The sequence below is a fragment of the Camelus bactrianus genome, chromosome 8 (genome assembly GCF_048773025.1).
Source record: "Camelus bactrianus isolate YW-2024 breed Bactrian camel chromosome 8, ASM4877302v1, whole genome shotgun sequence".
NCBI classification, from domain to species: Eukaryota; Metazoa; Chordata; class Mammalia; order Artiodactyla; family Camelidae; genus Camelus; species Camelus bactrianus.
This window is the reverse complement of record NC_133546.1, coordinates 16808741-16835761: the sequence shown is the minus strand read 5'-3', so window position 1 is coordinate 16835761 and position 27021 is coordinate 16808741. Positions and strand designations below refer to the sequence as shown.

Sequence of the window (27021 nt, the reverse complement as noted above, 5' to 3'; positions counted from 1 at the left end):
CCTATGAAAATTATTGACACTATTTTAAAAGGCAGATTAGAAAAAGAAACATATCTAGGAATTTAAAAGAGAGATTATCACTAAAATCTAAAATGCAATGAATGAGTAAAACAGTACATAAGCATAGTAAAAGGGAATACAAGTAAACTGGAAAATAGTTTGGAAAAACTTACCCAGAGCTGGAAAAAAGTAGAAAATACAAGGTTAAAACACAAAGAGATAAATTGAGAAAGTCCAGCATATTCTCAATGAGAGTTTCAGAAAAAATAATAGGGAAGATAGTGGTAACACAGAAATTTAAACATAATAGTGGAGAATCTTCCAGAACAGAAAATCAGTCCACAATTTAAGCAAATAAAATTAATTCTGAATAAAAATAAATGTGCACCAAGTCACATCAGAATGAAACTTTAGAATACAAAGTCAAAGAGAAAAATCTTAAAAGCAATTTGGAGAAACAGAGATTACCTATAAAAGAATAACAATTAAAAGGATCGCAGATTTCATATCAGCAAAAATACAGACCAGAAGACAATGAAAAAATGTCAGTCTGTAATTTTATACAAGCTAAGTAATTACTCAAAAATAAGTTTTCAAACAAAAACAGAGAAGCAAAACAAACTCCATGATAAATAGAAGAGATAAACTATGATAGTCAAAATGAATCCAAATCAGTAATTACAAGAAATATAAAAAAATTAATCTCAAACAAAAGAAAACAGAGATTCTAAGATACGATTTTAAAAATAAAGGTTATTTGCTGTTTACACAGAACATACTTATACTCAAATATACAGAGTTATTACATTTTTTAAATAGGAAAGGATAAACCAAGACAATACCAAAGGAACAAAACCTACTGTGGCAATATTAATATCAGGCAATAGAAATTTTAGGCAAAACTCACGTTGTAGTGAAAAAGAACACATTACTTTTAATAACATAGGGACAGTTCCCCAGGAAGATGATCCTAAATGTATCTCATAATATTGCCTTAAAATTTAGGACAAAAATGGACAGAAATTCAAAAAGAAATAGCCCTGATAATGCTGAATAAAATATTGTCTCAAACACAATTTATATATGAATAAAACTTTCATAAATATAAGACCTAGTTAAGATTTTAAGATAGAAATTATCTCCATTGTCATCTTGGTTACACCACACATTTACCTATAAAACCATAGTTTAAAATTTGTCCTCCATCACAAATTATCAATTTTTAAATAATGAAGTTTAACTATAAATAGTTAAGCTTCTTATGTTAAACAACGTTTAAAAAGGCAATAATCCTTTTTGATATAGTGCCTTTCTGTGTATAAAAAAACTTTTCACAAACATTGATGCTTAGAGAAAGTAGGTCACAAAGTCACACAGAATATTAATAACCAAGAGTAAGCCTAGGGCTCCTAACTGTAAAAATCAGTGTTCTTTACATGTCACCAAACTGCCTCTCAAGCTTCTTAAAGAATTTGTTAGAAAATGTAAGTATTGATTCATTTATTTCATCCAGTATCTATTGCTAAAAAGTACATATGATGATGAATTAGACATACACAGACCATTCACACTATCTTAAACATTGATTTTCTAGTCTTTCCATTTGTGAGTTTCCTCCATCTTTCTCACTGCTCCATCTTAGTCTCCACTGTGGGTTACTCTTTTTCCTGCCCAACCCCTACTGCATCTCCAGGATTCCACTCTGTCCTGTTGCCTTCTTGGTCTTCTACACATTCTGACTAGGCCATCTCATCATCACATTTCCTTCAGGTATCAAGCACTCGTTAAGCTGATGACTCTCAAACACATAACTCCAGTCTAGAGCTCTGTTTTGAACCCCAAGACAGATATCCATTGCGTAGTGGATCTCCAGGGACACAAACTCACTAGTTACTCTCGCAACCTCCTCAGCAGCTGAGGATTACCAAAGTAGATTTTGTGGCTCTCCTGCTTGGATCTGTACAAATTTATTCTCATTACCTATTTCTTCCCCACTCTTGCTTTGTCTAAATTTCATCAACACCCTCAAAGGCACTGACCTTAAAAATGGACTTCTTACTGTCAGAGCAAAATGATGACCTTAGCTACTAGTTCACTGAGAACACACAAGTTACTACATATAAACGTCCTTGTTTTACCTCCTGTCCTCTCCCAATTTCTCACTATTACGCCAATTGATTTTTGTTCCCTCCTCACTCTTGTTGCAGAAGAGCCTCTTTTGCTTACAGAGGTATTCTAGTAAGGCAGATGGGGGTGTCAGCAAGATACTCTTCATAACTTCAAGTTTGCATGCTGAGAATGAAATTGGGAGAAGTGTAATTAATGAGATTAGCCATCTGTACAAGAAATGTCCCTCAGTAATGAGTGGCTAAAGTGTTTCAGGAACATCCAGGCTCAATGCCCTCAGCGTCCTCTCAGAAAATCATTAGCTTATCTAGGCTTGCAGTTAATCAACTGGATCATAAAGACATGAGATTTGGAGACAGACAGATCATTCCAATTCAAGCTAAACTACTTTTGCAGTAATTTTGTTCAACTTATCTAACTTTTCTATGCCTCAGTTTTCTCAAATATCAAATAAGGGTAGTGGTACATACTTCACATAATTATGAAATTAGATGAGTGAATTTATAGATAGCCTGGCCACAGTATGTATCAACAAGGAGTTATGGAGACTGAAATCATAGCTGTAGAAATAGTATTAACTGTGATAATAATCCTTTGTTATTGTTTGTTGCTATGTGTAAATAAGAACAATTAGCATGAAGCATAGAAAAGTGATGTCAAAGGGCAGTTATGACCTGTACTATAAAGTTGTCCCCTGACCAATAGGTCTAAATGAGCCAGTTCTCTCTCTTTTCTTTTCTTTTCTTTTTAATTGCATATCCATGACTTACTTATTTCATAATCGGATGTTTGTACCTTTGGCCTTCTTAACTCATTTTGCCCACCCTCTACCCCCAACACCCCCACCTCTGGCAGCCACCTGTTTGTTCTCTGTGTCTATGAGTTTGTTTTTGTTTGTTTTGTTTGTCTTTTAAAAAGATTCCATATATAAGTCAGATCACGTGGCATTTATTTTTCTCTGTCTGACTTACTTTACTTAGCATAATGTCCTTAAGTTCCATCCATGTCATTGCAAATGGCAAGAGTCCATTATTTTTTATGGCTGAATACTATTCCACTGTATAGATATACCACAACTTCTTTATCCAATCATCCATCAATGAACACTTAAGCTGTTTCCATGAGCCTATTCTCTTGATACGTAGATTCCTACATTGCTCTTTGGGCTACCATAGCTCAATGGCCATTAAAATCATGCAGTTAACTCTTGTTATTCTGATTCTGTGCTCAGCAACCAGCCTGTTGTTTGTAATTTGATTTCACGGGTAACTTTTTAATACAGAGAGAATATACTGAACAGCCCACAGAAACATTCCAATCCTCATGGCATGTATACCTTCCACTATAAAGCACTGGCATTCTGGTTTAGACACCAATTTCTTATGAGTTGATTTTGTAGAGTTAATCCCTGAGAGACTGATTATCTGTGTGCATACTGACATTGTGATATAAGAAATACATACAGGTGTCTCTTGGAGGTACTGCAGCTTGGTTCCAGACCACCACAATAATTAAAGTAACATAACAAAGCAAGTCACATGAATTTTTGGGTTTCCCAATGAATAGAAAAGTTATCTTTACACTATACTGTAGGCTATTAAGTGTGCAATAGCATTATGCCTAAAAAACAAAAACCACATCCCTTAATTTAAAAATACTTTATTGCTAAAAAATTTAACCATCATATGAAAGCATATAGTAATAATGAAAAAATTTAAAATATTGCAAGAATTACCAAAATGTGACACAGAGACATGAAGTGAGCAAATGCTGTTGGAAAAGTGATGCTGATATACATGCTTGATGAAGGGTTGCCACAAACTCAGTTTTTAAAAAACACAGTATCTGTGAAGTGCAACAGAGCAAAGTCAATAAAATGAGGTGTGCCTGTATTCGGTCTTTGTCCACCCCTTTCTGTTTCCTGGCATACAGCTCCTAAAACCCTAGCAATCTCTGAAGCAATGTGTCTTTTTGTGAGAAGACAAGTGGCTGGGGATTCCTGGTAGCCCCTAAGGATGGAGAGATGGTTGCCAGGGGAATCAAGCAAGTGATTACAAGGTTGAAACTTTCAATTCCACCCCCTGATCTCCTGGGAGAGAGTCTGGAATCATCAATGGCCAGTGATTTAATCAAACACACCTATGTAATAAAACTTCTATAAAAACCCTAACCTAGTGGGTTTGGAGAACTTCCCTGTTGGTGAACACATGGAGATGCTGAGAGGACAGTGCTCTCAGAAAGGGCACAGAAGCTCTGTACACCATGCATCCTTGCCCCATGCATCTTTTCTATATAGTTGTTCCTAAATTGTATCCTTTTATTATAAACTGGTAATCTGGTAAATAAACTGTTTTATTGAGTTCTGTGACTCATTCTAGCAAATTATCAAACCCAGGAAGGGTTGTGGGAGCCTCCAATTTATAGCTAATCAGGTAAGAGTACAGGTGACAGCTTGGACTTGTGACTGGCATATGAAGTGCTGTGAGGGGCAGAGGCAGTCTTGTGGGACTTGAGCCTTTAACTTGTGGGACCTGACACTAACTCCAGGTATACAGTCTCAGAACTGTATTGAATTTTAGGTCACCCCGCTGGTGTCAGAAGAATTGGTCAGTGTGGAAGGAAAACAAAAACAAAAACAAAAAAAAACAAGCAATCCTATACAGACATAATCAAAGTTCTTCCTCTAAATAGTTGATGATCTGACCATGGCTTAACATGACTTTACTGAAGTGAAGCTGTCTGACCAGCGTCTTTCATGCCAAACCCATGTCCTCATCTTTCACATTCAACAAAATTCTCTCTTAGTCTTGTATACCATCCCCTCTTCAATCTTTTCCATGATTCTCCCTCTTCCTTTTCTTTGTGGTTCCTCTATTTTTCCACAAACACACCTAAATTTCCTCTATCCTAAATACTCTTTCATTTACTAGTTTCTCAAACTTCTATTTTTTATTTTACATTTTTATTGCAAATCTTCTTTAAAGAGTTACATAAGATAAACATGGCTGATAAACACACATTGACACAACATCCTCTCTACTCAAAACCTATAAAATTACAGGAATAATTTTCTTACATGAAAGTATCTACTTGAGCTCCAAAGCCAAAAAGAAAACTTCAGATGCTATAAACAAAGGAATATTCCACAGAAGTAAGCAAAAGTTAAAACAAAAAAACTCGTGAAAGCTGGGACCACACATGGGCTGTGGGGTTTGCGGCACTGACCAAAACAGAAGGGTGGGAACTAAGTCTTGCACCCCACAAATGGTAGAAGGCTGAAACCTACATGAACATCAAGCCCCAGGGAGCAAATATGGGCAATAATTAGAAAATTAAAAAGGCACTCCATTGCTTTAATTAATGATTGATAGATAAGTAAGTAAGAAAGTCTGCATCTAAGAAAATAGATATAAAAAGAAATACGTTTAAAATTTTCAAAGAGAGATTATCACTTGTGAAGTAAAATCAGGCAATAAAATTATTTCTATACCAATAACCAAATAAATAAATTGAAGCAGTAACCAAAAATTTCTCTTTCTCCCAGCACCCCATAGTCTACAAACCCCCAACAAGGACTCTGGTTCAGGAACACTTAATGGACAAGCCTTCAAGAGACAGAGAATCCCAATCTTACACTAGCTGTTCCAGAGAAATAAAAAAATAATAAAAGTCACTTACCTTGTTTTATTAGGCCAATAAATCCTGATACTGAAACTTTCAGAGTATAAGGAAATAAACACATTGGCCAATTTTACTTATGAAATATACATAAATAGCTGAATAAAACATTCGCAAATAAAACATTTGCAGATCAAATCCAATAGGTTATATTAAGAATATGCTCACAAACATGTACTTTTTAATCTTTTCTTGGAAAACAAGAGTGACTAAGCAATAAGAAAAATCGATCAATAAAATTTACCATCTCAACGAATGAAGGGAGAGATGACTTCTCTAAATATATTTTTAGAGCCCAAAAGCTTGGGGTAAAATTCGGTATTTATTCTTGGTTTTTAAAAAGCTGTTAAATTAGAATTAGAAGAAAACTGTCTTAACCCGAGAAAATGTATTTACAAATATCTTTAGAGTGAGTATTAGGCTTAAAGATGGACCTTTGAAAAATCCCCTTTAAAGTCAACTATAATTTTAAAAAACTGTTATTACTTCTGCTGTACAGTATTGTATCAGATGTTCAAGTCAATATAATAATACAGTTAAAAAGAAAAGAAAAGAAAAGAAAAGGAAACAAAAGAAAAGAAAAGAAAAGAAAAGAAAAGAAAAGAAAAGAAATAGAAAGACTGAAGAGGAAAATCCAAATCCTCTCCCCACTTTTTTTTCCAGGTTTCACGACCACCTACATAGAAAACCTGAGCAAATTAGATAATTAGACTTAACAAAATTTATAAGCACATTCAACAAGGTTACTGAATATATAAAACATAAATAGTAGGACTCTGCTTGGGTCATGATCACAAATGGATGAAGTCACTGTGAGGGAAAAGAGCATCACCAATGTACACCCACTTGTCTGCTGCCTATTTCCTCCATATGCCGAGGTTGACCTTCTAGCCTGTCTCTCTTCCTCACCTGTGTGTCTAAGGAAGCTGGCAGCACTTTAGCTCACTTTACCAAAAAAGCTGGCCTGAGTATGGAAATGTCCCCAATTTGGGATTTATGGAGAGAAAACGGGAGAGATTATAACACTGATGTAAACTGCATATTCCAAATAAGCCTCATCAGAAGCCCACACAAGAGGCACTGGCAGTAACCCAACTAATAAATGACATCTTACTTCCCGTTTATTCCTTTGAGAATGCCCAAACCAAAATTCCTGCGTTTTTTTTTTTTTTTTTTTCCTGGCAGGGGAATATTGCTTTTTGTTTGAGGGTTTTTTTGCGTTTGTTTGTTTCGCTTAATACAGTTCTAGAGCATCAGAGATTCACCTTGAACGCCTAGGCACACTAGCTTCCTCCTGTGCACTCTCACATTCCGACAATTTTGTTCACGCTGTTTCCTCAATTACGAATGATTCCTCCCTTCCCCGATCAAAAGTTTATTCTTCATAAAAATTCTGCCCAAGTGCATTCTCTATGAAGCATCCAGATAATTTCCAGTTAGTGGCAGCCCAGTGTTTATACATGCCTGTGTTTATGTTTATGTCTACTTGTGCATTATGGTGGGGCATCAAGCATTGTATATGCAAGTATCCTAACTATATCTGCGGAGTATTTTAAAGTTCACCCTAGTGCTGTCCAACAGCATTTTCTTCAATAAATGGAAATGTTATATGTCAGCATTCTCCAAAACTGTAGCCACTATCCATTTACGGCAGATAAGCACTTGGAATGTGGCTGTAGGACTGAAGAAATGAATTTTTTATTTTATTTTATTGTCATAAATTTAAATGTAAATAGTGGAGTTTGAAAGCTTTCTTGTGACAAAAAAATTACACAAACTAACATGACAGTCTGACAAATAACTGAAATCAAATTAAGTTTAGTTTAGTTACCAACTTTAGTTACCATCTTAGGTGTTTGATAGCGTCTACTTACTGCTCTTTCTAGATGGTCCCTGTGGTTGGAGGGACTTCATTAAGAACAGAAAACTTAGTACTTGTTTTAAAGGAAGTTATAACCCTTCAACAATGAGTATTAGAAATATTCCAGGCATGAGAAACGGCAACCACAGAAGTATGGAGGTGAAAAAGCACTTTATTTTTAAAAATTAATTTACTTGAGGACCATGGAAGATATAGGCAGAGACTTGCACTTTCTCTTAAATATTATATCCCTCCTACCTACCTCTAATATCCTATTCTAGGGTATTGCTCTGGAATTGTGTCTGTTTCTCTCCAGTATTATCAACTATTTCCTCTCTATTGATTGATTCCCAGTACAGCATAATAAAGCTGTTATTTCTCCCATTACAAAGGGGGTGAGGGGAAGCACTTTGGGGGGCTCCTTTTCCCCAGCAGCACCCAACTCATTTCATCTCATTTCTCTCTTTTGTTTCTCGGTGATCAAGCATTTGATTAATGTTTCATCAACCAATTGGCAGCATTTGACACAATTTGTTTAGAGCAGACGTTAGTACCTCTAGAAAAGTCAGGATTCAGGATTCAACAACTCTCCAAGAGGCAGTCTACAGGGCTTCTAGGACAGCATCTTATCTTGCTTTTCCTCCTGCCCACCTGGCAGCTTCTTCCCAGTCTCCATTTACATACATCAGTCACCCAGAGAGCCTGATAACTTATCAAAAGACCACAATTAATAACTGGCAGACCTGGAAACCAAACTCCATCATCTCCGACTTCAAGTCAGTGCCAATTACAGTCATGTTAAATACTTTTATAGGATATTGGATAGAGGTCTCAGAAAGAGCCATTTCCTACTTGACTATGCCCCAGGGAAAGGAAAAAAACAGACTAGAGAAAGATGGCTGCTTAGACACAGATGCCTCATCTAAAATCTCTCATTTGATGTACACATTGAGTGAGATTTCCTTGGTCACCAAATTAATAATAGTATGTGGTCCCCATCCTGGGACACAAAAACTTTGCAATTACAGTCACTAGCAACTCATGTAGTCCACAGCTTCAGACAGAAAAATCCAGGGAGGGGGTAGATTAATTTAATTCATAAAATAAATTTAATTAAATAAATGCATACTTGTACTGTGGGATCATTATGTTCTCATGATTGTCTCTTCCTGGACATAAACAGACTCACAATTACCATATAAATTACCTGCACAAGGATACAATCGTAATAACTTGTATTTGTTCACTATTATTTGCTTTGCAAAATCCTCATATCTGTTATCTCACTTAATATAAGTGGCAATGGACTAAACTGATAAAAGGTACAATATTTGCAGCTTGCTTGGAAATCACTTAGAAAATTTTTACTTAGTGCAGAGTATTGGCTTCACACCTGTGCCCTTCAACCTGCCAAATGGTATCCCTCCAGGTGCACTTGAGGATGCTGATCATTAATCTGCATAGTCTAAGAATCCTGAAATCTGATGGCCTCATAGATGCTTTTCTTCCTATACACTGAGAAAATTTTTAGAATTGCATATAGCAGATTATAAAATAATGTTTCTTCTGTAAAGCTAGTATAACTCTGAAATCTTTCTCTTCTGGTCCAAAGCACACAAATAAGCTGGCAGTCTAGGGCATTAGGCAAAGTCCATCTGTTTGGTCAGGCATCTGTCCAAAAGAAGACAAAGATTTTCTTTTCTCCCGCATGGATTTTTTTTTTTTTTAATTTAAGTTCCCCTAGTAATGGAAACTGAAACTGAGCCATGATAGCTATACTTGGATGTGCTGAAGAATAATGCCTTCTCTCAGTATTTTATTCCTAAATCTTCCCATACACCACCCAACCACTATCACGTAACCAAATATTGATATTTGCCACTAGACATTGAAATTAATATGTTCACATTGCTTCTCTCTTGTTCAGTGAAGGGACAAGTTTTCTGTTAGATCCTCCAGCTCTGTGCTCACAAGACATACTGTGCTCTTAGTTACATGTTCAATGAATACCCTTTCCCATGGCACCATAAGCTCCAAGAGTGCCAGGGCTGGTCTCCCCACTGTACCCCGGCATCCAGAATAGTACCTGACACAGAACAGTTTTCTTCTCACACAAGAAGTTTGCTCATTACTCAATATTGAATGTATGGTTAAGTCAGTCCTTCTGTCAAAAACACTCTAGATGTGTAGATAAATATTCACGAAATGCCACGACTTAAGACTCTTCAGACTTCCGATACTGATTTTCTGACTGATATGAAGATTAGGTGCAACACAGTGTATCACAATACCAAACATCATAACTTGAGAAAAGTTTGAATGCATAATGTATCGTGTGATCTGACTATGAAGGAAAATGAGGATGGATTCCCCTTAACTGGAAAGCAGTGTCTACCTACAATAACTAGCAGGGCATGGAAAGTAGAGTTGTTGTAAATTTGAAACAATAACAATGTAAGTCATCACTAGCTGTCAACCAAAAGTCACAGGGCAGAGAAGCTCTAATACAGCAGCACTGTGTATGCAACTGAGGCACAAAAACTCTATTTGGACTGAAAGCTCACCCCTACCCCTGCACAGGGGAACTGTTAATACAGGAAGGAAAGGAGGAAAAGAGAAAAGAAGGGAGAAGGGAAGAAAGGGAGGGAGGAAAGCAAACAAGGAGATAGGGAGGGAGGGAGGGAGGAGAAAACTATTGCCAGGGCCACCTAAAACAAATTTATCTTAGATTCTTCTTGCATTAACTAAAACATAACGACTCATGCATTTCAGAAAAGAATGCACTTCTTGCTAGCACAAACGCTTAGCTCACAATAACATGTAGAATTAGCTCAGACCAATCTCATAAATGTGTTAAGACTCAGCTATGTCCAAAGGGCAAATCTGAAAGATTCTGGAACTGCGGTCCAGCAGTTAATTAGCATGACAGAGCTAAATGCCTCTTGGGAAGGAACCCACCCTCAGGCTGAAAAAGAGCAGCAATTTCAAACACAGCATCTAACTGACATTCAGATGTGTCCTTAGCCCCAGAGCCCGTGAACTTGGCCCAAGTCTACTGTAAATGACTGTGACTACACTAAAGTGCTACAAGCCGTCAGGAACACAAACGGCTCAACCTGAGAATGGGGACTAAGTATTCCAGAGGAATACTGAGAGAAGAAGGCTCTCCATCTAGCAGGACACGTGGCACAATGTAAGGCCATCCTATGCTCAGCTTCGAAGGATTGGAACGGCTTCTGACATCCTTACAACTGCAGCTTTGGTATCCACAGAGAATGGAAGCTGCAGTTTTGGCAAAAGTAAGAGGCATATTTGCAGAAGTTTTCCAGAACCATATTCACCATCGTGGTACCAATACTAAAGCAAGAGACTGGTCTCGGGTATCTGAGACACTGCCTAGAGGGGAATTGAAGGTTCCGCAATAGTACGGAGAGATGAAATCAGAGAAACACTAATTCTATAACTGCACACCTCTCAACTCTTAACCAGCGTGATCTGGTGAAAAACAAAATGCATATGATCTTGAAACAACTAAACAATCTTAAAGCTTCCAAAAGGCCAGTGCAAAAATACTCCTATTTATATGTTAAATGTTTCTGGTTTTCCTCTTCTGAGTGAGCGCCAAGAGCAGATCATGCACACATCACATAGGACTATAAGACGAACCACAAATAACTTAAGATTTGTCAGACAGCGACTAGTTCAACCACGGACCAGCTTCACACGTTACATCGCCAACACACACAGCAGCTGCCCTGCGAAGAGCACGTTCTGACTGAAATCTGAAATAAGTGAAAAATGCCAAAATTACTACTAAGATTAACTCAATAAAATAACTTAGGTTCCACAGTGTCAGTCTTCAATATACTCAAAAAACACTTGCAAGTTCTTTATATCATGAATGCTGAGGACTTTTATATCATTTTTAAATAGATTTATCATTCCAGATTGGAAAAGTCAGATTAAGATGAGCTCTGGAATACTACACATTTGGTTGACATGAATATAAATATCTCAAAAACCCAAGCCTAAGTGCCCGATAAGTGGATAATGAGTCGAAGAGCTGAGTTTCCTATGCTGGAGCTCTGAATTGTTCAAATTTGTTCTCCAAGTTTGGATAGGCTATACATTAGTATGGTTATTTACTTCAGAAAACTCAGGATTCAACTAATCTCATGCAGACACAGCATAAAAGGAGACCCCAAAGAATGTTTATAAAAATCTATTTTTTAAAAAAAAAAAAAGCCTTTTTCCATTGATTTCAGTGAGTTAAATAATATTAGAGGAATCTGGATTTGAAATTAGACGGGTTTGAGCTTGGTATCCATATCTACCAATTACTAACTGTAGTCCTTTGGGAAGTTATCAGCCTCTTCAAACAAGTTGACTGATCTTGTAATGATGAGTATTAATATTCCATAGAATTTTATAAAGATAAAAGAAATAATGTGTGTACAATGCCTAGCTCAGCACCTGATACACAACACACACATAAATGGTAGACATTACTGTTACTTCGACTGGTGCTGTTACGTCCACTACTTTTACTGTCAATGTTACTTAATACTACTACTGCTACTAAGAGACCAAGGATGAGCATGGAAAATGCTGGAGATGAGAATAATAAGTAGAGTTCATTTGTTTTCGAATATGAAAAAACAAGAATAAAAATAATGACTATAACATTTCTGGATATCAAATTAGCCCTAATAAATTTTTCTCTATAGAGAGGATTATGGAATTAACATTATCTTGGCATGCTTGCAGAATAGCTCATTAAAACACAGAGGGACTCTCCTCTCTTTAGCCATTTTATCCTTTGGAATGCCCACCTGAAATATGCTAGACTACAAGAACTACAAAACAGCTTCAAATAACAGTGGATATCTTTTTAGGGTTTAAAATATCTAGTGACTGGCAATTAGAAATGACAAAATAAAATAAATGTACCAATGATATTTTTAAAGCAGAGGGCATATTTATGAAGCCCAAAGAATGCTGCAGATACTTAGGTCTGAACCAAGGAGATGGGCAAGATAAGATCTCTAACGTCAAGAAATTTGCAGCATATTATTACAGGTAAAACAAGAGTAAAGCCAAAGCAGCACAACTTGTAAAGGCTGCAGATTAGCTAAGGATGTGAGCAGTGAAGAGTAAAACAGTCACATCAAATTTCATGAAAGTGCTAAGAGATGCTTGAACTGAGTCCTAACAGGTGGCAGAGAGCAAAGGTAAGAGCTTCCAAGCAAGCACTTTATCATAAAACAAATCATGGGGAAAAGACAGAGCTTTATATGTTTGCAAGAACACGGGATCACTGGGTTTGCAAAGCATTTTGCCAAATAGTGGGACCTAAAATTGTATATAAATCAGCAAGCTGGTAACTTGAGAAAATCTGTTTAGGAAAAAAATGTCTATATCAAAATGCCATATGATTTGTGGATGGTGAAGATTACAGGCAGGAAAACTTGTAAGAGGTTGTAATAATCCATAAAGAATATAATCATGAGGACAGAGGGTTTGGGCAGGGTGATTATAAGAGAAATAAAAAGGAAGAAGCAGAAATGAGAAAGGGTCTAAGGGAAGATGAGTAAGACATATTAACTGACTGGATATGGGGATATGTGTCTAAAGAGTTTAAAAAAAAAAAAGAGTCCAAAGTTAAGTCTGGATGCTTGAAAAGAACCATGAGATCCATGGTTGGAGTCCAGGAGTATAGAGAATAGGCCAAGAAAAGGGGAGCCAGATAAAAATTACCCCAGACGGGTGACAGTAAGAGTATGCCTGTTGGGAACATGTAGGGACAGAGCTGTATATCTGGGTACCACTCGTCTTGAGGTTGCTAGGACTCATCAGAGCAGAAAGTGTCCAGAGAGTTGGAGGACAAGACTTGATCTTGGAGATGCTCATAATCAGAAGACAATAGTCATGGGAGCCAACAGTGAGAGGGCTTTAAAAGGAGGGGAAGTGTCTTTAAAATTAAGAATTTCTCAGAAACCATCTCTATGAATGCTCTACCTGTCTTCTGAACTACATCTATAACGGAAAGGGTAAGTTATGATTTATGCGATAAATTTTTATAAAGTGTCCCTTTGTGTCAGACACAGCCTAGGCAGTAGGGAGAGAGAATAAGCCAATGAATTGGAAATGAGGACCTCAGTCTCTGCCTCCTACCCATTCAGAGTCACTGATGCTTGACAATGACAGCCCAGGCTCACCCAGTGCCAGAAAGAATCCAGACCAATGCAATTAGGATCAGGAAGGCAAGACCCAGACTTTATTTTGCTATGGGTAAGCTGATACCTGATGTTTTGAAGTTTATACCTAGATATACCCATGGTCAGAACTCCCCCCACCATCTCCCATGTTTATCCCCTTTCTATACTTTGACTGTAACCAAAACTGTTCCCCTCCGAGGACAGTGTAATTCGAAATATTTCTGAACTTCTCTGAACTCAGCCTCCCTAGAGGGGAGTTACTACCACTAAATTAGGTCCATCCTTTCCTAGATTCCTTATCTTTCCTACATATACCACCCAGGAGTTTTTAATGGATACTATTTTAAGAGGGATCTGAGAGTAGTAAAATTATGCTAAAATGTCTCCAATTTCACATATATCTCAAGATACATACTCACTAACAATCTCAAAATAATCTTCACTCTTTCAATGAAAATGTAGCCAAAGCTTTAACTTTCTAATTGAAAACTGAGCAAGGCAGAAGGACTTTCCACCTTTAGAGAGGTCCCCAGACATTGGAGTCAGTGAACTCCCAACCAGATAGCCCTAATAGAATTACATCTGTCTTCCAGCAGTGGTTTGTTTCTGTTTATCAGGGCTTACAATCTTCTGCCCCTTAGTAGCAATTGCTCTTTTTTGGTTTCATGTATTGTTTTTCCAAACTGAAAATGGGACAGAAATGTATAAGAAGAGATCCCAAAAGGCAAAAGAAAAAAAAGTCCCAGAACATCAAAAACCAAATTAGAAAAATTCTTTGCCTAGATGTAGTCAGAATTTAGCCTTGCATTAAGAGCTAAGATATTCCCTCAAGCTGCAAATCAGATTGCAAAATTCAAATTCCATTTACTTAATCAGTAGCTTATAATATTACAATAGCAATGAACCTAGTTTCTGAAGACTAAGGAAGTAAAATATGAGGGCAATGATTTAGTTACAGATTTGTCCTCAAAACATTGACTTATTCACTAAGTGAGTTTGTTTCTTCTGATTTTTAAGACTTACTCTGGACTCAAAAGAGATTCGGTTCAATAAATATTTGTGCATTACCAGATATGTAAAGATACATAAGGCTCCATACCTCTAACTTCTAGGAGTTCTAATTATAAGATCAGTTCAAAATCTTAGCACATCAGGGGCCAAGGCTGTCAGGAATCAAGACTGAAGAAGCAGAGAGGAATGTCGGGGTCAAGGAAGTAAACTTCACTCTGTGTGGTTGGAAGAAGGAGTAGACACTAAACTATTTTAAGCTGGCGCATGATGCGATTCAATTTGCATTTTAGACAGATCACTATGGTGACGATGGGTTGGAGGCAGGCCATTTGGGAGCAGGGAGAATGAGAGGGGCCAGAACTGCAGCGGCAGCAGTGGCAAAACGAAAATGGGGCTGCTCGGACAGACATATGATGAGTAGAATCTGACTAGATCTGGGTTGAACGGAGACAGAGGAATCTTTCTCCTCTGAGAGTTCTTCCAGGGCGCTCACCACATTCCTAACACTGAGGGTCCCACACAAGGGAGGCAAGTATCTCTCTGCCCAAGGCACTGCCCCTTTGCTGCTTCCTTATCAGGCTAGCTATATATTCTAAGTCCTAAAGGCAGCCAGTGTTCTTTACAGTGAGCTGGGATGATCCAACCTGATCTTCACATTTGTTCCTGTTGAATTTATTCTCACTTTTTCTTCACTAAGCCTGATACAATGGAAATGACACAAAACTAAGGAAGTCTGGTGGTCTTGGGGTTTTAATAGTGGCTTTTTTGATAATGAGAGATGTGGCCTTGGGCGAATCACTTACCTTCTCTGAATCTCATTTTGTCTGTAAATTGGGGATTACCCCAGTTATAAATAAAATCCCTTCTAGACACATCTGTTATTTACTCCAAGTAATTCTGTTCTAGTCTACCAACCAGGGATTAGTATGCATAGAAAATACCGATTAACCCCCAAAGAAGTTCAGATAGGTTATATACTAAATGACTTCTTGAAAAAGAAAGTCCCTGAAGCATGATAGACAAAGAATAAAACATAGACTTCTCCAAATTAAAACAAAGACATCAAGAAAGCAAAATAATTCAATGGGATTTGATTATTGGAAAAGTGCTGATCATGAATTAGAAATCTAAGTTTGTTAAGAAAATCACCCAATGAGATTAACTGTCTGGGACTGAAAACTAAGGAGAGGTTTCAGAGGTGGGCACCACTCTTAAACCAGTAAATATTTCCTAGATGCCAAGTTAATTTCTAATTCCCACTGGCCATCTTGCAAATGGACTTTTTTTAGTGAAGACTTGTTGTTTGTTTGGTTTTTTTAATTTGTTTTGTTTTGTTTAGTAGCTGTCTCTTCCTCTGAGAACAGCATCCCCACATTCTTTTGGGGACCTGCCTCTTTACCCACTCCAGATTCATGGTCTGGGGGCTGCTAGCTTACTCTGTAACCTTTATTCCCTTGTCACAGTAATTTGACCATCTTTGGGTTTCTGATCTGACCTGACCACTATTTTTTAAGATTTTTTCCTGTGGAACTGAGAGGTAGAATCCTTTCCTTCCTGATACTAGAACTAGAAAGATACAGCCTTAAATCTGTCAGTGAAAGAAGATGCTCTGCTGAGAGAAAAGAAAAAAGGATGGTAGATGGAAAGAAAGAGTTCAGATGTCAGGCCCTAAGACCCCTGGCACTGCTCCTTGCCTTGTAAAAATTTCCTTAACTCTTCTTTTGATTCTTAAACCTAGATTTCCTGCCAAAACTAGCTCAAATTGGATTTCCATATTTTGCAACCAAAAAGGTCCTGACTGATGTAGCAATTTTCACCATAAGGAAGAAAAGTAGAAAGAAGTGGTTTAACTCATGTCATCATTATGACTGGAAAAATAATTTAAGTGCCCAAATACTAGTAGCATGTCAGTGATACCATCTTTAGGTATGTCGAACAACTATATCTATATCTATATCTGTATCTATATCTATCTATCTATCTATCTATCTATCTATCTATCTATCTATCTATCATCTATCCATCTACCCTCTGAAATACAGTACTTGCTGAGCCAAACAAACACAAGAGTGGTCCTTGCCAACAATTAAAATTTATACGGTTTGGGTTCTGTTGTTACTGTTGTCATCAAAATGCAATAAAGTCTGAATCATTTGCAAAAACTTTATGAATTTCCTTTTTAGATGCTGTGGATCTTCAGTAAAACATGTAGGAAAGGAAAATCCAAGTGATGTGCAAAGATGGATGCCCACATAGACTGTATCCTCAGAGACACTGTTAGGGACAATGTGTGAGGGAACAGGTACCTACCCATCACTGAAGGCCATCTGGACCATGTCAAAGAAATGCAGTAGGGTTCAACTGAAATGGCTGGTCTGTCTACCGTTCAAGTTGATTCTGGGAACAAGAGAAATGAAAATTATTTTCCAGCTATAGGAAAAAAAATAGGCTCAAACAGCTGGCAAAAAAGATAGGGGAAATAAAAATGAAAATAACTACAAATCACTTTTCATGAGAGTCACTTGCTAAACTTGAACAGCTGGGCCTTGAAAGGCTTGGGACAAATTCAACAAAGGAGTGTTAAATTCATTATGTTCTCACTTCTGCTCTGTGGTAAACCAGTTTGACAAAGATCATCGTCACAAATTGTTTTATTATCAGATCAAGTATGTGAATTGGGGGAAAGTCTCTTTCCCATCCTCTTGGGAAAGATAAAAGAAAAACTGTCTTAAGAAATGTGGAAAAATCTTTAAAAATGGCACAAATGAACTTATTTACAAAACAGAGACAGACTTGCAGACATAGAAAACAAACTTATGGTTACCAGGCAAGGAGAGATGAGGGGAGGGATAAGTTGGGAGTTTGGGATTTGCAGATACTAACTACTATACATAAAATAGATAAACAACAAGGTCTTACTGTTTGGCACAGGGAACTATATATTCAATACCTTGTAATAGCCTATAATGAAAAAGAATATGAAAAGGAATATATATATATATATTTATATATATATAAAACAATCACTATGCTATACACCAGAAATTAACACAACACTGTAAATCAACTATATTTCAGAAAAAAAAAAAGATGGAAAAACAGATTCAGGGACAAAGAATTAAAAATTTAAAGCAAGAGTCTTAATCTTTTTGTTCCATAGATCCCTTTGTCAATTTTGTGAATATTATGGGCCCTTTTTTATCTTAATAAAGAACATAATCATTTCCCCAGTTTCCTAGGTCAAATATTCAGAATCCTTTATTTCCTTTAACCACAAACTCAAAAATAAGCTGTCAACAAATTGTTAGTTCTACCTCCTTTGCCCATGCGTTCACCCTAGTCAAACCTACTGATGTGAGTCCCACTTACACACTAACACACTGCATCTACTCACCTCCTGCCTCATACTCCAATCTAAATATGGTAGGAAAAAACTGTTCTCTAAAAATTCTAATCATGTTAGTTCACTCCCTGCATAAAACACTCCAATGACTGCACAATTTAATTTGAATAAAAGCAAAACATCTTTGAGACCCTACATAATCTGAACTCTGAACCAGTGACTTAATAATGATAGCTAACATCTATTGAGCACCTATACACCCCAAGCCCTGGTGTAAATTGTTTTTTATGTCTTGTTTTACATTTTTCAATAATTCCATGAGTTGTGTATTGTTATTTACACCTACTTTAAAGACGCAGAACTCAAGACACAGATAGGTTAGGTAATTTGTGCAAAGCCAAATAAATAATAAATGGCGGGTCTGTTATTTAAACCTAGGCTCTAGAGGGTAGGTTCAAAAAAAAAAATCCTGAGTGTAGATTCTTAAACACAACACCATTTCACATCTCACCTCCTCCCATTCCCCTGCCTCTAGTAACACTGTGCTCCAACCCCACATCTTTCTGTTTTTTGAATACACTGAGCTAGTTTGACACTCAAGGATTTGCATGTGCTGCTCTCTTCTCTGGAATATTCTTCCCTCAGATCTTCATATGGTTGACTCTGTCTTATTACTCAGAACTCAGCTTATAACAGGCACTGACAGTTGCCTATCCAAATCTCAAATGTGATGTAATCACCCTCCAAATTAGAACATGATAGTAGGAGGACTTGTCTTACTCAAAAGAAACAGATTTTTAAGAGAAGTGGAGTAGTCCTAAAGGTCAAGAGGGTTAATGTCTGCATATAAATCTTCATTTCCCAAAGAGAGAAGCACATTGGAGAACACTGAGTAAATGATAACAATAATGGTGGCCATTCTGGATCATCCATCATGGCGCAGGAACTAGATGTGAACAAGGCAGGTGAGGTTCCTGTCCTCAACAGCAGTGAAAGAAGACTTCAGTGATCCATGAATAGGGCCACGCATCTTATTTGGCTAAAAGCCAACCATATAACACATGCTTGAATATCATTAATGAAATTTAATCTCTAAAACAGCAAGGGAACAACTGGAGGAAATGACCATTTGGACCTAGTTCTGACAACAAGAATTGATTGGTTAAGTCAAAGTAGTATGAACTTTGAAAGAAAGTGACCATATTATCTTGAATTTTATTTTTTCCAAGGACAGCATGAATTGTACATTTTATGTGAATGTCTTCTAAATTTTAGAGAAAAGATATGCATTATTCATGGCATGAGACTCCTAAAGAGATTATGACTCAAAAGTATTATGATGTTCTCAAAAATGCAATTTTGAGTGCAATTGCAAATGATAAAATAAGGAGAAAAGCAGAGAGAAAACTAAAAAAAAAAAAAATGTAGCTACAGATATTTTTAAAAGAAAAAACTACAATTGAAAAGTTATCCATATCGATCTTATTCATCATCTTGGTAAATGCAGTGCCAAGAACATAACAATTAGTCAAAAAGTATTGCCAAATGAATAAATGAATGAAAAAATGAACACTGAATATGAGAATGGTAGGGCCAGACAGACTCATATCAGAGGGATTAAGGTCACAAATCAGCTGAGATTTAAGAAAAAAATTAAAATACCAAAGTAACTTATAGTTTTATTTAGAGTAAGAGAAGGCCATAAGTTTGAGCTAATGATATAATAATGACACAATGTTTTTCAACCTCCAACACTCAGACGAAACACTATTAGGAAGAAACTGAAGCCCAATAAGACTTTCTTGGTCAGCACCTAAATGAATGCATATCTGCTGATAATGATGAATTTCAAACCACATTATGAACATAATTTGCAGTTAAGATCTCTGGGTACATAGAGCAGTATTAGAAGATTAGGAATAGATGAAGGAGCCAAAACAGTGAATTTCAAAATCTGCAGAGAGGTTGATTCTTTGTGGTTGATTCCTGGTGCATTCTGAATGACATCAAAACAGCAAATACTACCACATTTCCTCCTCTGACACCACTATTAATCTGATAGACCATTATTAATCTGCTAGATCATCCAGGTTTACACGAGAGGGTTCACATTCTTCATGATTTGATCAAAATGTCTTTGAGACAATCAGGTATAATAAGACTTGGATACTAGTTTAATTTGGTGATTACCCATTGGCTACATTGAGATACACTTATATCCCATTGGTGAGGTGACTCCCTTGGTCACCTTAGCCAATGACTATAACACCATTCCCCCCACCTACATTTTATATCTCTGTCCTGGTTTATTTTTCTTTCCCAAACACTTATCACTCTCTAAGCTACTTTATTTATCTCATATATTTTCTGTCTTCCTCACTTAAATGTAAGTTCCACGAGAGCAAGTATTTTAATTTATTGTGTTCACTGTTTTATCCTCAGTATCAAGGACAGTGCCCAGTGCTTAGTAAGTACTCAGTGAATATTTTCTTGACTGATGAATGAATAAATGAATGACCCTTGAAAAATTATGTCTTAAGTGTGACCATGAAGAATACAGGCACACTGAGTTTTGGGTGGATCAATGACAGAACTTCAAATCATGTCCCACAAAGAATGAAAGAATAAAGTATTTTTAGTCTAGGGAAGAGGAGACATGTGGGAGTGGGAAGAGGAGGATGGAATTTGGTTTCACATGGTAGAAAGCTTCAAATAATTCAGGGCTCTATTATGAAAAGTAATTATCCTATTCCATTTCTATTTCTAAATGATCAACTGGTGTAAATAAATGGAAGTTACAGGCAGATTTCAACTCTCCTATATATATTCCAGGCTTTCAACTCTGTTATACATAGTCCTAACTGCCACTGAAGGAGCATGTTTCTCCTAAGTCTTGAAGGTTTAAAATGAATGAAAAATTAATAGGGGCGATGATCAGACTAGATAATTTTAATATTATGCCAGACTATGATATTTTTATTCCGTGAATGAAATCATACAGCTTTCCTGTACTTAATGTACCATTTGGGCAAATGGAAACAGAATTTATTTACAAATGAAGGATAGGAATTAAACTCAATAGTTGCAAATACAAATCTGACTTGGTAATTTTTCCAGCTTTCTAAATCAGTTGCAAAAGTTTTAAGACCTGTAAGTGCTCCATTATATGAAAAATACTTCCCAATTTCTCTCTCAGTTTTTGATACTAATTTTCTGTGCCCCTCCTTCCTCTTCTTTTTTCTCAACACACACACACACACACTCTCTCTCTCTCTCTCAAGTTCTAATCATTATAAAGACCACTGACTCATATTTCTAAAACTCCCTCAATCTTTTCCCAGATTTAAGTTAAAAACAGAAGCTAAAGGGTGCTGCTGGAACATCTCCTCTTGATATACAAAAAAAAAAAAAATAGTCTTGAAAAAGTAATAAGTATTCTAACTTCCTTTCAACAGCTGAGATTCCATGCTACCACCCTTTCTGTCAATGGAATAGGATCCACCTGTGTCCTGAAGTAAATTCTGTGTCTCAAGGGCAGAGACCATGAGAATCCTTTACATCTTCCCACAGAATCAAGTATAATGCATCAGTTAAGGTAACTTGTACTCAATAAATGTTGAGTGTCAAATACATAGTTTCCTGAAAACCTGGCAGAAAGTACTTTTGAAGAATCCTAGCTATCCTAGCTTCCTTATTTTTGAAGGTTCCAAAGGACTTTTATAAAGGGACAGAAAAGATAATTTAAATAAACCAAAATGTTAATAAACGTGCTACGAATGGATCTCATAGGATTAGAACTGTCCTACTCATTTAGATTGCTTTTAATAGATGTGACTTTTCTAATTTTCTTGATTACAGTTCCATATGTAACACATTCATCAGCTTCGGTCATCTTTTTCCCTTCCAGTCTAGATAAAATGGGACTAATTCCCATTCCACATCCTATTGAAAGTTTAATGCAAGCCTTAAGAAGAAGGTAAGGCGGAGACGTGTGTTTGGGATGAGAGGGGTAGGTTCTTACATTATCTCCAAACTCATCTACCTCCAAACTCTTACTTCTGCTAGATTAGCTCAGCTTGTGGTTCACCACACAGTCTCCACCAACTGCCAGGTTCTACCTGATACTGTCCCATGAGTAATTCAGCCCCTTTCCTTTATTTCCACCAAAGAAGAAGAAGGAGGAGGAGGAGGAGGAGGAGGAGGAGGAGAAAGAAACAAAAAGAAGCATTTGAATATCCTTTTATGTAAAGCAGACTTCCAGAATTTTTTGAAATAACAGGGGGAGTTTTTACCAGATAAACACATACACGTATACCTCAAAACTGAATATTAGACATCTCTCTTCTCCAAATGCCCCTTTCTACTAAGTGTGTCCCATTTTTTTAAAAAAAATTCTATATGTTTCCCCTCTTTTTCTTTCACCCACAAATTCTTTCTTATTTCTTAAAAAGAGCAGTATGGCAATGTTAACATTTATTAGAAATCCAGAAAAAAATATCTTAGCGTCATCTTTAATATTTCCTTTTCTTCCACCCCCCACAATTATTGTCCCCAGATCTATTTTTGTTCTTCAGACATCATTCAGAGTGAACTTTTCTTTCCTGCTACCTGTTCTCTAGTCCAAATCCACAAATATGCCATAGCTCCTCTCTGTCCCCCTGCAATGTACTACCTGACCAAATGCATGAAAATATATCTGTTCAGAGTCCATTCTTAAAACTTTGTTGGCAATTCCTAACTTCCCACTCAGAGATTTAAAAGGCCTCTCATACCTAGATCGACTCTATTTTCCTAGGTTAATTTCTTAATACAACCCTCACAATTCACAGAAAGTATCACCACTGCCTATGCTATCTTGCCTTTGTTCTTGATATATTCACATTCTATGGCAGTTCCCTGTATCTCCTTTGTTTATTTAAATGCTACATATGTTTGAAGGTCCCCCTCCTAATCCTACCCTCATTTTGTAGATTTCAAGCCTAAACTTCTCTCTCTTTTTATCAAATAACTGTTTGGACAATAACACACAGTTAAGAACCCAATTGCTTCAATTATTTTTATTTATTTGCTGCTATATTTGTTTCTAAAATTTGACTTGAACTCACAGGGATAGGAGGGGCTCTAATTTATGTGTATTGTGTCCTACCCCACAGCCAAGGCCAAGTCTGGACTTACAGAAGCTATTTTGGTTTATTGAACAGGATGACAGCTAGGAACTTAGGCTGTGGATAGCCACCACTTACTCGCTGGGAGATATCAAGGCAAATTTTTAAATTTCTCTAGGCTTTTGTTTGTAAATGTGAATGACAGATGCCACTATGAAGATTAAGTGATGTAAAGTATATAAAGCACTGAGCATAATGTCTTTGGCATCTTAGCCTGGCCATTTTTAAAGATCAATCAGAAAGAGAATTTCAGGTCATCTACTCCAACACCTCCATTTCACAAATAAGAAAATTGAGTTCCCAGAGATTAATTAAACTGAAAGACTAGATCCTTCTCTTAGGAGAAGCAGCTGGTAGCTTTCCCAAGGTACTTATTAGCTTGGGGCTGACCAAGGACCCAAATTCCTGACTCTCGGCCCATTGCTCTCTCTGCAACATTCCGATGCCACCAGAATTAATTTGGAAGTTGAGAAACCTTCAAGTGATTGACAAAATTCTAAATCAGTGGTTGCACTTTGGGTATTATGAAAGATTCTAGAGGATGGCTTTTAAGATGTCTTTAGATCATTCTGATAACAAATTCATTTAGAAACCAATAAAGAATTAAAAGATGTTATCTGTGATTCTAAACAATAAAGGACACAACTGAATCATTTTTCTCCTTTAGAATAAAACAAAATGGATTTTAATATTTACCCTCTCAGTGCTCTTATCCCTCCAAAATCCCATCATAAGTTTTTTAAAGTATGTGTGTGTGTGTTTTAATAAACCACACAAGTGTGTGCACATGAGTATATGCATTTGCTTGCTGAGTGGGGAAGAGAAATCTACATCACCTACTGGACTGGTTACTACATTGACATCCTGACTCTTGATAACCACAGAACTGAAGAGGCTCCACAAAGAAGACTGGGGGAATCCAGACAATGTTGAGTAGAGGAGCCCCAGTAGCTCTCCTCTTTTCTAGAAAAATTTCAGAGACAGTGGGTGACTTCAAGAGACCACCAAGTTGCCATTTCTCCTATGGCACATCTGTAACGGTTAAGCCTTACCAGTCAGTGCTGTCTATATCCAGCTACATCACCCATGTCATCTTGGACCAGTCATCTTTCTCCCCACCTACACACATGCCCCCCACCACTACACACACACATGCACATACTTAGAAACCTTAGGGATAACCACTCTGCCTGTAGAAACTACAAGAATGGTTGTTAGAGCAGAGTCTCACTGGGAGACTGACTCACTTTGGGGGAATTCCAAAGGAGCAGAAACAAAACCTGCATATTCTGTGCTCAGACCTACAAGGAAATTTTAGAAACTAACTAGCATTTGCCAAATACTTTCCATGTTCCGTCTACTCTTCTAGGGAATCTAACATGGACAATACTCTTTTTCTGTCATATTGACAACTCTATGACTAACTCCTACCATAGGACCTGGTAGATACTCAAAAAATATTTAGCAAATGATTTCCAAATGAACTTGCCCAAGTCCCACAGTAAGTGGCAAAACCAGAAATCAAACTAAGATATGACTAACTGCAAAGAATATACTCTTTAGCCAGTAAACTATACCATTTTCAATCCTACACATACATCCCCTAAGAATCTGTAACCTTCTTGTTATGAACTGAATGCCTGTGCCCCCTCCTGCAAAGTCATATATTGAAGCCCTAATCTCCCAGGTGGCTGGATTTGGAGATGGGGCCTCCAAGCAATTAATTAAAGTTAAATGAACTCAGAAGGATGGGGCTTTGAAGCAATTGGATTAGTGTCCTTAAAGAAAAGAGCCCAGAGAGCTCTCTCTCTTCCTGCACGCGTGCACTGAGGAAAGGCCGCATGAGAACAGAATGTGAAAGCAGCAACCTAAAAGTCAGAAAGAGAATCTTCACCAGAAACCAAATCGGCTGGAACCTTGATCTTGGTCTTCTAGCCTCTAGAAGTGTGAGAAATAAATTCGTTGTTTAAGCCACTCAATCTTTGGCATTTTCTTTTAGCAGTCTGAGTGGACTAACACACTTCTGATACCTAAAATTCTCCAGCTCTGAGCCTTATATGACTCTTATGCCTTGAGTTATTCTTGGGCACAACAGGATATATGCCACAAGGAAAGCCAATGTGTGTCATATGAAAAGTATAGAAAACAAAAGACCATCACTAATTTTAATATATAATTGTATGCAGAACCCCAGCATACTCAAAGAAGAGAAAGCTATGTTTTTTCTATCAAGTTCTGCTCATACCACCTCCCACCCCACCCCTACAAGATGAAATTTTAAATGTGAAGGAAAGGCAGGTAGATTATGACAAACTTTTCAGTGTTATTATACATTTAAAGCAGTTATTAAAAACATATTGATAGAGGAATGATTCATAATTTGGATAAGTGTAAGCGAAGTATCAAATTAGCAGTATTATTTTTACCCCAAGCCTTCTTCTTGATTTATTTTTTGCATAGTAGATAACAGAATCTACAATGAAATATTTATAGCCTCATAGCAGAGTGTGGAATTGATCTAAAGCCCAAAGCTCTGTTACAATCCTGCAGTCTCCCACTCTGGAACTTAGGAACCTTGGACAGCTCTAGAATCCATCCAGGGCTCCTGAACAGTACACTCATGGCTGCTCTAACGTTCAGAGTAGGAAAACAGGATGGGGTCAGATTCCTCTGAGAGCCTTTCAGAACAGCCTCCACTTCAGTAAAATTATTTGAAGGGCATATATAATAATTTGGCACTATTGTGGAAAAATTGTTTGTGGTCTGCTGGTGTGAGCCATTGCACAGCCAGTTCCATGGATACTGAGCTCAAAATTATTTACCACAATGTCCCCAAGGCCTTACTTACAGTAGAAACTTAGTAAATCATACTTCCCTGCATCAATAATACAATAACAATTAGACAAATGCAGACAAGAAATCTGTACTCGCCTAGAAAACTCTTCTAAATATTGAAGAACATGACAGTCTGAAATTAGGATCTCACCGAACTGTTTCATCAGGCAGACCTAGTTTTGTTATTTAAAAAGCTACCTCCCACATGTATCTGAAACTTATTTATTCCTCCCCCAAATTGTTGGCTGGCCATAATATAGTCATCACTGTAATGCAGAATGGATCTCGCTCATAGGCACCCTCCTGAAGCATATTCACTAAATGGTCACAAGGAATGTTAGAGATGAGGAGTGACAGATAATCATTCGGTTCAACTCTGTCATTTCGGAGATGAGAAAACTGAAGTCCAGAGAGTTCAAATAATTTACCAAAAGTCACACGGGTAAGTGCGTCTGTTTCTCCAAAAATTTCCTATTTTCATACAAGCCCCATCTCCGTTGTCTGCCTCCTCTCTCTTCTCTGGCCTTAGCCCTTACTTCACTGTAGCCCCAGGTGTAGACTACAAAGGAGGTGACATGTCCAGACAGCTATCTTCCTGCAAGCAGATTCTCACCGGAAAACTGGCTTTTGGTACCTTGGCAGAGAACTGCTAAAGCAGGAGCAGAGAAGTGGCCACCATCTGGACATCGTGATGCTTGGTGCCAAATGGGACCCAGCCATGGGGAAGGAGAAAGGAAGGGTGTCACCCGATTGCACACATTTATTTTCACTTTGAGGGGATTT

At 37.2% G+C, this 27021-nt stretch overlaps 1 long non-coding RNA gene across 6 annotated transcripts in view; it reads right to left on the bottom strand.

Annotated features, from left to right (window-relative positions):
* LOC105077303 (uncharacterized) overlaps window positions 1-27021 on the bottom strand; it is a 315119-nt gene that overhangs the window by 139483 nt on the left and 148615 nt on the right. For all 6 annotated transcript variants that reach the window (XR_012508554.1, XR_012508552.1, XR_006728449.2 and 3 more), the window contains exon 3: window positions 17206-17292. This is a non-coding gene — a long non-coding RNA (uncharacterized LOC105077303). The remainder of the gene's footprint in view (window positions 1-17205; window positions 17293-27021) is intronic.